Here is a 14,173-nt window from a genome sequence, read left to right as displayed (position 1 = left end):
CTGCCATAAGGGTGGTGTCATCCGCATATGTGAGGTTATTGATATTTCGCCCGGCAATCTTGATTCCAGCTTGTGTTTCTTCCAGCCCAGCGTTTCTCATGATGTACTCTGCATATAAGTTATAGGATAACAGTTATTTATTATAAATAAATAAATAAATAAATAAATAAAATTAGAAATAAATAAATATATAAACTATTATAGGATAGCAGTTATTTATTAATGAACTATTAATTAATTCAGTTAATTAGTTAATTCAGTTCAGTACTGTAATCACTCTGACATTCTTCATTCTTTCCTTCTCCATAGGATTTATCTGAGCAATGATGGCAGTAGAGTTGTGGTGTGTGCATTGTAGTTCCAGGTAAGTTAAATAAAAGCATGTGGTCCACAAATGCTTCATGCTGAAAAGTGAAAGTGCTAGTCACTCAGTTGTGTCTGACTCTTTGTGACCCCCAAGGACTGTAGCCTGCCAGCCAGCTCTGTCCATGGGATTCTCCAGGTAAGAATGTTGGAGTGGGTTGCTATGCCCCCTCCTCCAGAGGAATCTTCCAGACCCAGGAACTGAGTCCAGGTCTCCCACATTGCAGGCAGATTCTTTACCATTTGAGCCACAAGGGAAGCCCATGTTCCATGCTGGCATCCTCTAAAGTGTACAAATATGCCCAAACTATTGCATGGTCATCCTTCCATAATGGCCTCCTCTGTTCTGTGTTCCTGCCTGGTCTCTGACCATACATATGGTGAATGCCTTCTCCTGCAGTATCCCCTGGTCATGGATATAGAGCTCTCTCCGAGTTTTCTGCTTGCTCGCTTATGACCTCCCAGGCATAGGAAATGTTAGACTGAGATTCAAGGCTGACTCTCAGTGCTAGTTCAAGCCCTTGGTATGTGAATACTCATCTCTCTTCTATGTTTCTTCTTTTACTATTTTTTATTGGAGTATAGTTTACATATAATGTTGTGTTAGTTTCAGGTGTACAATAAAGTGAATTATTTATACATATACATATATCCACTCTTCTATAGACTTTTTTTTCCCCATAGTGTTAGTTGCTCAGTTGTGTCTGACTCTTTGCAACCTCATGGACTGTAGCCTGCCAGACTCCTCAGTCCATGGAATTCTCTAGGCAAGAATACTGCAGTGGGTTGCCATTTCCTTCTCCAAGAGATCTTCCCAACTCAGAGATTGAACCCACATCTCCTGCATTGCAGGTGTATTCTTTTACTGTCAGAACCACCAGGGAAACCATCTTTTTCCCAAAGATGTCATTACATAATATTGAATGGAGTTTCCTGTGCTATACAGTAGGTCCTAGTTAGTTATCTATTTTATATGTAGTAGTGTGTATATGTCAATCTCAATCTTCCAATTTATCCCTCTTCTCCTTTCCCCATTGGTAACTGTAAGTTTGGTTTGCACATCTGTGACTCTATTTTTGTTTTGTAAATAAGTTGATTTTACCTTTTTTTTTTTTTTAGATTTCACATACAAATGGTATATATATTTGTCTTTATCTGTCTGACTTACTTCACTCTTCTAAGTTCCTTTACTGTGAGGGAAAGGGGAATCCTTTAAGCTTTCCCCTTCTCAATATTCCTGGTTGGAAAGGGGCAGTATCGCCTCTAATCTTGTATATGAACATTTTCAGGAGGTTCTAGTATCATTCCCTTTCCCTTAAAGTTAAGAAGGAAGGCAGGATATATGATTTATCCTGTTTCCAACCACTGTTAACAATTTTTCTTCCACTTTGTTTCCTTCTGCCACTTGGAAAATCTTAATTCAGAAGGTCAGTGGAAGGACCACCTCAGTAAATAATCCTTCTGTCTTGTTTTATTATCAGCTTTAACTTGAGAGCTGAGCAATTATGTGTTAGTTCTCTGGTGGCAATGTTCTCTGGAGGACAGAGCCCCTCAGAGCTGAGAAAAAGGACTTGAGAAACAAGTGAAGCTTGGAAAGTGGATAAGTGAATATTTCACCGAGATTTCAAGGTGCAAATTTTAAAGAGCCTCAAACCCTCAGGTCATGAAATGTACAAAGTTCCTTAGAAAATATACAAAATATTATCCAGTGAAAGTCTGTTTCTACAAATAGACATTTCTGTGAAGCCAGGAAGAAAGCAAGACAAAATCTGAGGCTGTGAGTGCTGCAGGAAGATGCAAGTAGCAAAGAGCAGGGAACCTAAAGCTGGGCCTGGGTAAAGGGTGAATTGGCACAAACGCCTCTATGCTAGCAATAAGGTAATACCATTTTTCCAAGTCCTTGTTCAGTTGGGGATTAAAATACAATAAAGGTACTTAGGTGTCTTTGGGTCTGAGTTATGCTACATGCATTGTCTGAATATTTGTACCCATGTAACTATAAAAGTAATTGCATTGGTAACACCACTCTGTCTCTGACTAGAGCAAATGGAAACCTGATAAAGCATCCTCAAGCCCCAAAGGAAAGTATACAATAAGAGTAAATAAAATGAGTAAAAAAAAAAAAAAGTATATATGGGTTAATTTGATAAAACAATCTAGAAAAACTTGGCTATCTAGAAAAAGTAATAATAACATATAAATTGTAGAGATTTTTAAAAGGTCACAATTAAATGGCAAGACAATAATAGCATGTAAGCTGGAAGAGGTTAAAGAGTTTAGGATCCTTAAGTTGTTTAGAAAGCAGATAAAGAAACTGTTCATATTTAATCTTTTAAGTTAGGCTTGCATGTTCAAATTTAAAGGCTAATGACACACACACATGCGCATATATAACCAGAACTATTTTTCTAATTATTTTAAAAAGTTGTTTGAGAGAGATGATAAAAGTAGAAGTATAGATAAAACAATTTTGTATTAACACAAAATAAAATATGAGGTACAGGGAAAAAGAAATGAGGAAATCAATAAATAGACAGCAAGAGTAGTGTAAAAATAAATCTAAATATATCTATACATATATAAATAAATATATTTAGACATTGAGTTTTAAAAGCTTCAATTACTTTTTAGTAGAATACTCCTGAAATACAAAGGCTGATAAAAGTACAAAGTGAAAATTTGGGAAAAGAAATTATTACCAGATAAGAAGGTGATAATAGAACTTAGAGCTGATATGAATTAGTGATACCATTTACATAACACAGAAATTAAAGGAAAAAATGGACACATATTTGCATATTTACTGAAAGAATATAATTGTGTGTTTTGTGATTTAAGACTGCTGATATCACCTTTGGACACAAATCAAAGCCACTAGATATGTCTTCCTTCAACTAAAATGGTTTAGTTTAATAAGAGCTAATTGTGTTCCAGGTCCATGCTTATTATCATTGATAGGCAGTGCTACATGTCTGCTTCACCTCTTGCTCATAATATGATTTTTAAACAGGCATACATAATGTTCAGTTCCTCAGATCATCCAGAGCAGTAATCTTGCCTCTAATATTAATTAATCGGTGGCTTGTAAAGTTAAGAGGCACACTTTCATTTATGTAAATATTCTGTTTCAGTTACTCTGTTATAGTTGAACTGTGAATAGCTGAGTTATAAGAGGAAAACAAGATGCACTTTAATTAGGACATTCAGGTCTAACTGTCGGGCTTCCCTGGTGGCTCAGTGGTAAAGAATCAGCCTGCCAATGCAGGAGATATGGATTCAATCCCTGGGTTGGGAAGATCCCCAGAAGAGGAAATGGCAAACCACGCCAGTATTCTTGCCTGGGAAATCCGATGGACAGAGGAGCCTAGTAGACTACAGTCCATGAGTTGGATTGTATCCAACAAGAGTTGGATATAACTTAGTGACTAAACAACAACAACAAAAGGCAAATATATTTGAGCCATAGATGTTGATCTCTCCAAGGTTTAAGAAGCTTTTCATTTGAATTAAAAGAAATTAATGGCATAATCAATATACTGCTTAAATATCTCCCGCTAAGTCGCTTCAGTCGTGTCCGACTCTGCACGACCCCATAGTCGGCAGCCCACCAGGCTCCGCCATCCCTGGGATTCTCCAGGCGAGAATACTGGAGTGGGTTGCCATTTTCTTCTCCAGTGCATGAAAGGGAAAAGTGAAAGTGAATTCTCTCAGTTGCATCCGACTCTCAGCCACCCCATGGACTGCAGCCCACCAGGCTCCTCCCTCCATGGGATTTTCCAGGCAAGAGTACTGGAGTGGGGTGCCATTGCCTTCTCCATTGAATATCTGGGCCAACCCTAATTCAAGGGTTGTAAATCATTTATAGAAAATGAGGTAAGGTATGGCTAGAACCTCCCAGAATCAGATGGGAATGGAATATTTCTTCATTTGATTACCTATTTGATTTCATTCATCAGAGATTTGTGGGTTTTGTCAAGTAGCTCTTTTGCATATTTTGTTAGTTTATTAGGCTACTTTATTAGATTATACATAAGTATCCCATTTTGGTGGGTCCTGATATAAATGGTATTGTTTTAATTTTCAAACTCCACTTGTCCATTGTTGGTATAATGATTCTGCTCTCCCTCTCAGTTGCTTCAGTCGTAGCTGACTCTTTTCGACCCTATGGATTCTAGCCCAGCAGGCTTCTCTGCCATGGGATTTCCCAGGCAAGAATACTGGAGTGGGTTGCCATGCCCTTCTCCAGGGGATCTTCCTGACCCAGAGATCGAGTCAGGGTTTCTTACATCTCCTGCATTGCAGGAAAGAGATTGATTTTTGTATATTAACCTTGTTTCCAGAGACCTTGCTATAATCACTTGTTAGTTGCAGGAGGGTTTTTTTTTTTTTTTGTCAGTTCTAATGGATTTTCTACATAGACAATCATGTCATCTGTGAACATAGACAATTTTATTTCCTTCTTATCAATCTATATCCCTTCCTCCCTCCCTTTCTCCCCCTTTCCTCCTCTCTTCTCTCCTCTTCCCTTTCCTTTCCTTAGTGTATTAGCTAGTACTTCTAATACTAGGTTGGAAAAAGTCCTGAGAGGGGACATCCTTACCTTGTTTATTATCTTAGTGGGAAAACATCACAATTAAGAATGTTAGTTGTAGGTATTTTGTAAAGTCTTTATCAAGTTAAGTTTTCCTCTATCCTAATTTACTCAGAATTTTTACCAAGAATGAATGCTTTATTTTGTCAAATGCTTTTTCTGCATCTATTGCTATGATTATGTAATTTTTCTTTTTTAGTCTGTTGATGGGATGGATTACTTTAATTGATTTTTGAATATTAAAATGGCTTTGAATACTTGGGATACATCCCACTGGGATTTGGCATATAATTTTTTTATACTTTTTTGGATTTAATTTGTTTATATTTTGTTGAGAATTTTTATGTTTATGTTCATGAAAGATATTGGTCTGCAGTTTTCTTTTCTTATAATATCTTTGTCCAGTTTTGATTTTAGGATAGTCTCAGTCTTATAAGTTAGGAAGAATTCCCTTTGCATCTATTCTTTGAAGAAGATTGTGGAGAATTTGTATAATTTCATCCTTGAAAGTTTGGTAGAATTCATCAGTGAACTCATGACTCATTAGTGACTTGATGCTTTGTCTTTTGGAAGGCTATTATTTATTGATTAAATGCATTTAATAGATTTAGACCTATGTAGGATGTTTACTTCTGTGAGTTTGGAAATTGTGTCTTTCAAGAGGTTGGTCCATTTCAACTGGGTTATCAAAGTTGTGACCATAAAGTTGTTCATAATATTCCTTTATTATTCTTTCAATGTCCATCTTTTGATGACATCTTTTGATGTCACCTCTTTCATTTCTGATATTAGTAATTTGTGTATCAACTCTATTTCAACATGGCTATAGGTTTATCAATTTTGTTGATCTTTTTAAAGAATCAGCTTTTAATCAGCTTTTCGTTTCACTGACTTTCTCTATTGATTGCCTGTTTTGAATCTCATTGATTTCTGCATTCATTCTTATTATTTCTTTCCTTCTGCTTAGTTTGGATTTAATTTGCTCTTCTTTTTCTTGTTTCCTTAGGTGGAGACCTAGATGATTAACTTTCTATTTTTATTCTGTTCTAACATATGTGCTCAATGCTATAAATGTCCTTTTAAGTATTGCTTTCAATTTATCCCACAAATTTTGATGTTTCATTTTCATTTAGTTAAAAAATATTGTTTGATTTTTCCTGATATTTCTTCATTGTTCCATTATTTAGAAATGTATTTTTCAATCTCCACTATTTTGTAAGAAATCTCTCTGTTATTGATTTCCAGTTTAATTCCACTGTAGTCTAAGAAAAGGCATTGTATAATTTCTATTCTGATTTTCTGACTTCTGGTTTTGTCCATTTCTGAGACAGGAGTGTTGAAGTCACCAACTATAATAATGAATTCATTTATTCCTCCTTGTAGTTCTATCATTTTTTGTCTCATGTAATTTGATATTTTGTCATTAAAAATTATGTCTTTTGTAGAACTGATTCCGGTATCATTATATAATATCCTTCTTTATCCCTGATAACTTTACTTGCTTTGAATTCTGCTCTGACTGAAATTAACATGGTTGTGCTGTTACTTCAGTTGTGTCCAACTCTGCACTGTAGCTTTCCAGGCTCCTCTGTCCATGGGATTCTCCAGGCAAAAATACTGGAGTGGGTTGTTGTTCACTTCTCTAGGGCATCTTCGAAACACAGGGATCAAACCTACATCTCTTTATGTCTCCTGCATCGGTAGGTGGTTTCTTTACCTCTAGTGCCACCTGGAAAGCCCTAACATAGCCACTTCTGCTTATTTCTGTTAGTGTTATCATATTTTATCCACCCTTTTACTTTTAATCTATGTGTCTCTATATTGAAAGTGAGTTTCTTGTAGAAAGCATATCATTGGGTCTTGTTTGTTGATCCACTCTTTTAACTGACACATGTAGATCATTAATGTTCAAAATCATCATTGATATGATTAGATCAGTATCTTCCATATTTGTTACTCTTAGGTAGTGTGAATACCTACAATAACAAAGTAACCCTAATTCATTCCTTCTGTCTCTTGTAATATTGCTGTAATTCACTTTGCTTACATATAAGCATACATAGACAGGTATATATATACATAAACATATATATATACGTATATATTATAGTTTATAGCTGTTTATATATGTAAACAGATATATATATATGTATCACCAGATGGTCAACACCAAAATCAGACTGATTATATTCTTTGCAGCCAAAGATGGAGAAGCTCTATACAGTCAGCAAAAACAAGACTGGGAGCAGACAGTGGCTCAGATCATGAACTGCTTAATGCCAAATTCAGACCTAAATTGAAGAAAGTAGGGAAAACCACTAGTCCATTCAGGTATGACCTAGATCAAAGCCCTTATGAGTATACAGTAGAAGTGACAAATAGATTTAAGGGACTAGATCTGATAGACAGAGTGCCTGATGAACTATGGACAGAGGTTCTTGACATTGTACAGGAGACAGGGAACAAGACCATCCCCATGGAAAAGAAATGCAAAAAAGCAAAATGGCTGTCTGAGGAGGCCTTACAGATAGCTGGGAAGAGAAGAGAAGAGAAGCGAAAAGCAAAGGAAGAAAGGAAAGATATTCCCATCGGAATGCAGCATTCCAAAGAATAGCAAGGAGAGATAAGAAAGCCTTCCTCAGTGATCAGTGCAAAGAAATAGAGGAAAACAACAGATTGGGAAAGACTAGAGATCTCTTTAAGAAAATTAGAGATACCAAAGGAACATTGCATGCAAAGATGGGCTCGATAAAGGACAGAAATGGTGTGGACCTAACAGAAGTAGAAGATATTAAGAAGAGGTGGCAAGAATACACAGAAGAACTGTACAAAAAAGATCTTCATGACCCAGATAATCACGATGGTGTGATCACTCACCTAGAGCCAGACATCCTGGAATGTGAAGTCAAGTGGGCCTTAGAAAGCATCCCTATGAACAAAGCTAGTTGAGGTGATGGAATTCCAGTTGAGCTATTTTAAATCCTCAAAGGTGATGCTGTGAAAGTGCTGCACTCGATATGCCAGCAAATTTGGAAAACTCAGCAGTGGCCACAGGACTGGAAAAGGTCAATTTTCGTTCCAATCCCAAAGAAAGGCAATGCCAAAGAATGCTCAAACTACCGCACAATTGCACTCATCTCACATGCTAGTAAAGTAATGCTCAAAATTCTCCAAGCCAGACTTCAGCAATACATGAACCGTGAACTTCCAGATGTTCAAGCTGGTTTTAGAAAAGGCAGAGGAACCAGAGATGAAATTGCCAATATCCGCTGGATCATCGAAAAAGCAAGAGAGTTCCAGAAAAACATCTATTTCTGCTTTATTGACTATGCCAAAGCCTTTGACTGTGTGGATCACAATAAACTGTGGAAAATTCTGAAAGAGATGGGAATACCAGACCATCTGACCTGTCTCTTGAGAAACCTGTATGCAGGTCAGGAAGCAACAGTTAGAACTGGACATGGAACAACAGACTGGTTCCAAATAGGAAAAGGAGTCCGTCAAGGCTGTATATTGTCACCCTGCTTATTTAGCTTATATGCAGAGTACATCATGAGAAATGCTGGGCTGGAAGAAACACAAGCTGGAATGAAGATTTCTGGGAGAAATATCAATAACCTCAGATATGCGGATGACACCACCCTTGTGGCAGAAAGTGAAGAAGAACTAAAAAGCCTCTTGATGAAAGTGAAAGAGGAGAGTGAAAAAGTTGGCTTGAAGCTCAATGTTCAGAAAACTAAGATCATGGCATCTGGTCCCGACACTTCATGGCAAATAGATGGGGAAACAGTGGAAACAGTGTCAGACTTTATTTTTTTGGGCTCCAAAATCACTGCTGATGGTGATTGCAGCCATGAAATTAAAAGATGCTTACTCCTTGGAAGGAAAGTTATGGCCAACCTAGATAGCATATTTAAAAGCAGAGACATTACTTTGCCAACAAAGGTCTGTCTAGTCAAGGCTATGGCTTTTCCAGTGGTCATGTATGGATGTGAGAGTTGGATGGTGAAGAAAGCTGAGCGCTGAAGAATTGATGCTTTTGAACTGTGGTGTTGGAGAAGACTCTTGAGAGTCCCTTGGACTGCAAGGAGATCCAATGAATCCATCCTAAAAGAAATCAATCCTGGGTGTTCATTGGAAGGATTGATGTTGAAGCTGAAACTCCAATACTTTGGCCACCTCATGCGAAGAGTTGACTCATTGGAAAAGACTCTAATGCTGGGTAGGATGGGGGGCGGGAGGAGAAGGGGACGACAGAGGATGAGATGGTTGGATGGCATCACTGACTCGATGGACATGGATTTGGATAGACTCCGAGAGTTGGTGATGGACAGGGAGGCCTAGCGTGCTGCGTTTCATGGGGTCGCAAAGAGTCGGACACGACTGAGCGACTGAACTGAACTGAACTGATATATATATATATATGTAAGAGAACCATTTCTTTATATATTTTGCCTTTTTTTTTTTTCTTTTCAATTGTTTCAAATGAAGGGGACAGTTTGTTCCAGTTCTTGTCTGGAAGTAGAATAACAAGAATTATTTTCTCTTATGAAAGTCAGAGGAAAACAATAATTTGGGGAGAGGAAGGGGTGTTTGTTCATGAGTAATTTTTGCTAGGTTTAACTGAATGCAGTAAAACTTTGGTCAGATATTAGTATTGATGTACATCAATAAAAATTGATATTAGCAATTTTTTTTAAATTTTGCAATTTTAATCCAGTAATTGGGTCGCCTTTATGAATTTCAACATAGATCATCTTTTTGTGCTTTGAATAAATGCTTTCTCTTATACTGTCATCCTGGAGAAAGAAATGCAACCCACTCCAGTATTCTTGCCTGGAAAATCCCATGGTCAGAGGAGCATAGCAGGCTATAGTCCTTGGGGTCACAAAGAGGTGGCCACGACAGTGACTGAGCATATACTGTCATTGCTCTTCAACCAAAGTCACTGAAAATACACTTAGAGTTGACTAAATTTATTTTGTTTCTCCTGAAAAGTAGGGAGAGACACACAACGGGAAAGTGTCTCAGTGAGAGGCTTTAATTACTTTGCTAAAAACTCAAGGAAGAAAGGCTTTGACTGAGTAATATATATCATCTTTAAAGCAGGAAAAATAAATTGAAGTTAAATTTGTAATTGGTAGGTATGAGGTAGCACTCATAATTGTCAGGGTTCGGATATTTGGTCTCTTTTTGTGGCAAAGATAATGATTATTTCATTATTATGATTATCAGCCATGAGCTTGAAATGCTTTTGTTTTTGCCTTAATTTATCAGCATAATGGATTTACCTTGTCTGATGTTGATGTTCTTTGAAAGTATGTATGTTCAACAGAAGAAAACCAGTGTCTAGCTGTGAGTGCCAGGCCAGTAACCAGATGTTGAAGGTTGTTTTGCTCTTTCTCACTGTCATGCTGTGAAAGGCAGCATGGTAGAGTGGCAAGAATCCTGCATTGGTATTTATCGTATTTGCATTACCATCACCCTTCTTTTGTCATCAGTGTGTCCTTGGACATGTAAACTAAAATTTCTGTGTCTTAGTGTCTAGTTTCCCTTAGGCAAAAATGCTGGGTCTAACTCTATAAAATTAGAGAGTTATATTTAATGATTCCTCAAGTTGTTCCCATTTCTTGTATTCTATAAATGAGACTTTATACAAAAGCTAACAGAATTCCATTGTGAAATATTGAATAAAATAAAACCATCAGGGAGTTTTATTTACTATTTCCTTAGATATAAGCTTTATAGTAAAGATAAAAGGTCTCTATGCTCTGTTTATAGCTTCCTGATCTCAGGAAATAAGTCAATGAATAAAGCTGTCCCTTATTTCATCCTTTCCTACAATGCCAATAGTTATACTTCATTTCATTCAGTGACTCTGAAAATAATAAAATTCATTTTTTCCTTTTAATGGGAAACAGTATATTACAAGTAAATCTTTTCATTTATTTTCCCTACAATCTCAAATCAATATGTCTTATGGGTAATTTTTTGTATAGTATGTTTTATGGCTGAGTTTATAAATAAGACAGAAAGTATTCAGAATTTTAGAATTATAGTCATCACTAGGATCTATATTTTTGCCTTTTTCTTCTGTATGACTAGTCATTGCTGGTAGAGCCTCACATTTTAGTAATGAATCCTTTAGAAATGTTTCACAACTAGGTAATCTAAAAGGAGAGAAGGCATTTGGTTTGTTTGTTCTCACACTGGTTTTCCATGAAGGTTCTGCTCCTTGTTGAAAGTCACTGGGATATCTCTTATCTATCTCTTACCTGGTATTTTGCTATAATGTGGTGTGAAATATTGTTAATAGACAATGTCTCTTTATGTGTGTTAGAATCTTCTTCATATGATTCTCGAAATACATAACCCATGCAGCTAAGTCAAAGTATGTTTCTTTTTACATGTGTAAATCCTCTATTAATGGATCAGTCTGTGACTAAAGCAAGTGCTACCTGTCTATCTTGTATGGATCTTTTGTAGATTGACAGATGACCTTGTTTCATCTGTCTGCTCCTAGGAGAATTATAGGCTTGATGTACAACCATACAGTGAGAGTCTGACTTGTTAAGTAACTAGTTAGAATCTGCTTAGATATATCTTTTAACATAAATATTAACAAAATGAGCTAAGATTTACATAGAGTTCTTTAATGAAAGAAACACATGGGCATGTGATAACTTAGCTATAAATATATTAGAGAAATAAAATAAAGTTTAGCATATGATTTATTAAGTCCAAATAAATATATATTTTTTTCAGCATTCCTGGCTTTACTGTTCTCTCTTTTTTAGAACAGATTAGCAATAAAATATGGAATGTCAGGACAAGATGTGGTGACATTTATCCTTTGAAATTTATAGTTTGTTTCATAGAAAACGGGCTTCCCTTGTGGCTCAGAGGTTAAAGCATCTGCCTGCAATGTGGGAGACCCAGGTTCGACCCCTGGGTCGGGAAGATCCCCTGGAGAAGGAAATGGCAACCCACTCCAGTATTCCTGCCTGGAGAATCCCATGGATGGAGGAGCCTGGTAGGCTACAGTTCACGGGGTCGCAGAGTAGGACATGACTGAGTGACTTCTCTTTCACTTTCACTTTTCATAGAAAAACCATTCTGCATTGTTTTTAACCTGAAGTGTATTATTATCTCAACAGTGATCTTAGTATTCCAGGGAATCAACATATATATGAGGGTCCCTTCAAAGAGCTAACAATATAGCTATAATGTATAAGATGTTAAATATTAAAATTATGAAAAATTAAAAATTTCTAAAAGGAAACAATCAAGCATCATCATATCATAATAAAATATGGATTTTCTGAGATCATTCTTTCTTTTCAGAATTTTATTCCTTTTTTAAAGTGTTATATTATGTTTAGAATTCAATATCTATGTCTTTGTAGTACTTTTTAAAAATTTATTTTAATTTTTACATAATATTAGAGTATAGCTGATTAACAATGATGTACAGTTATAGGTGTGCAATGTAATGATTTCATTATACCTCTACAAGTATAAATTCTTTTTTAATTCTTTTCCCATTTAGGTTATTACAGAATATTGAGCTGAGTTCCTGTGCTATAAGGTATGTCCTTGTTGGTTACCTACTTTAAATGTAGAAGTGTATACATGTGAATCTCAAACTCTTGCTGTATCCCCTGCCTTCTCCTCTTGTAACCAAAAATTCATTCTCTAAGTCTGTGAGTGCTTCTGTTTTGTAAATAAGGTCATTTATATATTTTTTTAGATTCTGCATACAAGTTATATCATATGATATTTGTCTTTGTCTGACTTACTTCACTTAGTATGATAATTTCCAGGTCCACCCATGCTGGTGCAAATGACATTATTTCATTATATTTAATGGCTGAATAATATTCCATTATATATACGAACCACATCTTATTGTAAAAATGTAAACATGTGATTGATTTCTTCATTTTAGACTGTGGTTACACACACATGCAGAAAGCCACAGTTATAGGTGAACATGTCCATACGTAAATTAATTCACAGAGGAGGTGAAATTTGAAGTGCGTTTTAAAATGATGAAGATGAAAGTAAGAAAGGGAGAACATAGAGCTTTTGAAGGAAAAGAACTTTATAAATGAAAGCACAGAATTAGGATATTTTGCCTTGAATATGGAGGATGGTGAAAAAAGTAGCCTAGAGGAAGCAAAGGTATTATATATGGGGGAGAGACAGGAAATAAAGTTGAATAGCTGAAACAATACTAATGTTTGAAGGCCTTTCAAAGCTGAGTTTAATCTTATAGAATAAATATTACATCGTTATCTTACTCCATGAGCAAAATACATTTACTGTGAGGAAAAGTGTCTTTCCTCCACTGCCAGGGGAAATGTGGGTTGTACAAATTCAGGTACACAAGGAGGAAACCAGCATGACAAAGTAGGCACAGGGCAATGTTTGAGATTTTTAGTTTAAGCTATCATGAAAAATTTACTTAAAGCACTCTCAGTTTCAACTTTCTCACGTATAAAATCTAGGTAATAGTAGTAATACTACTTTCTTCATGATATAATGTTCAAATTGGAGAAATACATGTTTAAAAATACCTCGTAATAATTCTTATTATTCTGCTTTAGTTATTTATTTTTCAATTAAAAACACTAAAAAATCTAGATGTGGTTTGATAATGGCCTGACACGAGGTGACACACAAAAGAACTGCTTGAATCTAAAGAAATATGATTTTCCTTTTTTATGGTGGATAACTTCCAGGCCCTTTCCAGTTCTTTCAGTTCTCTCAGCAGCACAAGTGCCTAGGGATCTTCAGCTGTGAAAGCCCATTCGCCAAAGCTATGCCTTGCTCTTTAACTGCAGTTTAGGGAGGCATTCAGTGTAAGTTTAGGACTTGGTAACTGAAGGGCATGGGGGAAAGAAAAGCACCAAAACTAGCTCTTTTCTTATTTCAAATTCCAGAAGAATAAAGCTGCTTTTTCAAAAAAAGAAAAAAGAAAATAATAGCATTGTAAGACAGAGAAACAGTTTGTTCAATAAAAATGAGGGTGTTCAGTTTTAAATAAGACATGCTCCATTGTGGACATGTTGAGAGTTGCTGGTGGGCCATCTAAGTGAAGATGATCTATAGCTCATTCTACACGCAGCCTATTGTAAAACAGAGTGGGCTGGCCTGCACACAGATTTTGACGGAAGAGGAAGTAGAATAAATTAAAGATGGGAAAGGATACGGAGA

The 14,173-nt window shown here is 36.1% G+C and overlaps 1 long non-coding RNA gene across 2 annotated transcripts in view; it reads left to right on the top strand.

The window, feature by feature from the left end:
- LOC145538635 (uncharacterized) overlaps positions 1-13,938 on the top strand; it is a 520,942-nt gene extending 507,004 nt beyond the window's left edge. For both annotated transcript variants that reach the window (XR_014077111.1, XR_014077110.1), the window contains 2 exons: positions 310-364; positions 12,504-13,938. This is a non-coding gene — a long non-coding RNA (uncharacterized LOC145538635). The remainder of the gene's footprint in view (positions 1-309; positions 365-12,503) is intronic.
- Positions 13,939-14,173: the final 235 nt, after the last annotated feature.

This window comes from Giraffa tippelskirchi, chromosome 2, assembly GCF_054371585.1.
Source record: "Giraffa tippelskirchi isolate mGirTip1 chromosome 2, T2T-mGirTip1v1.2.pri, whole genome shotgun sequence".
NCBI classification, from domain to species: domain Eukaryota; kingdom Metazoa; phylum Chordata; class Mammalia; order Artiodactyla; family Giraffidae; genus Giraffa; species Giraffa tippelskirchi.
Note: the sequence above shows the minus strand (reverse complement) of the source record. Positions and strands in the feature narration are given on the sequence as shown.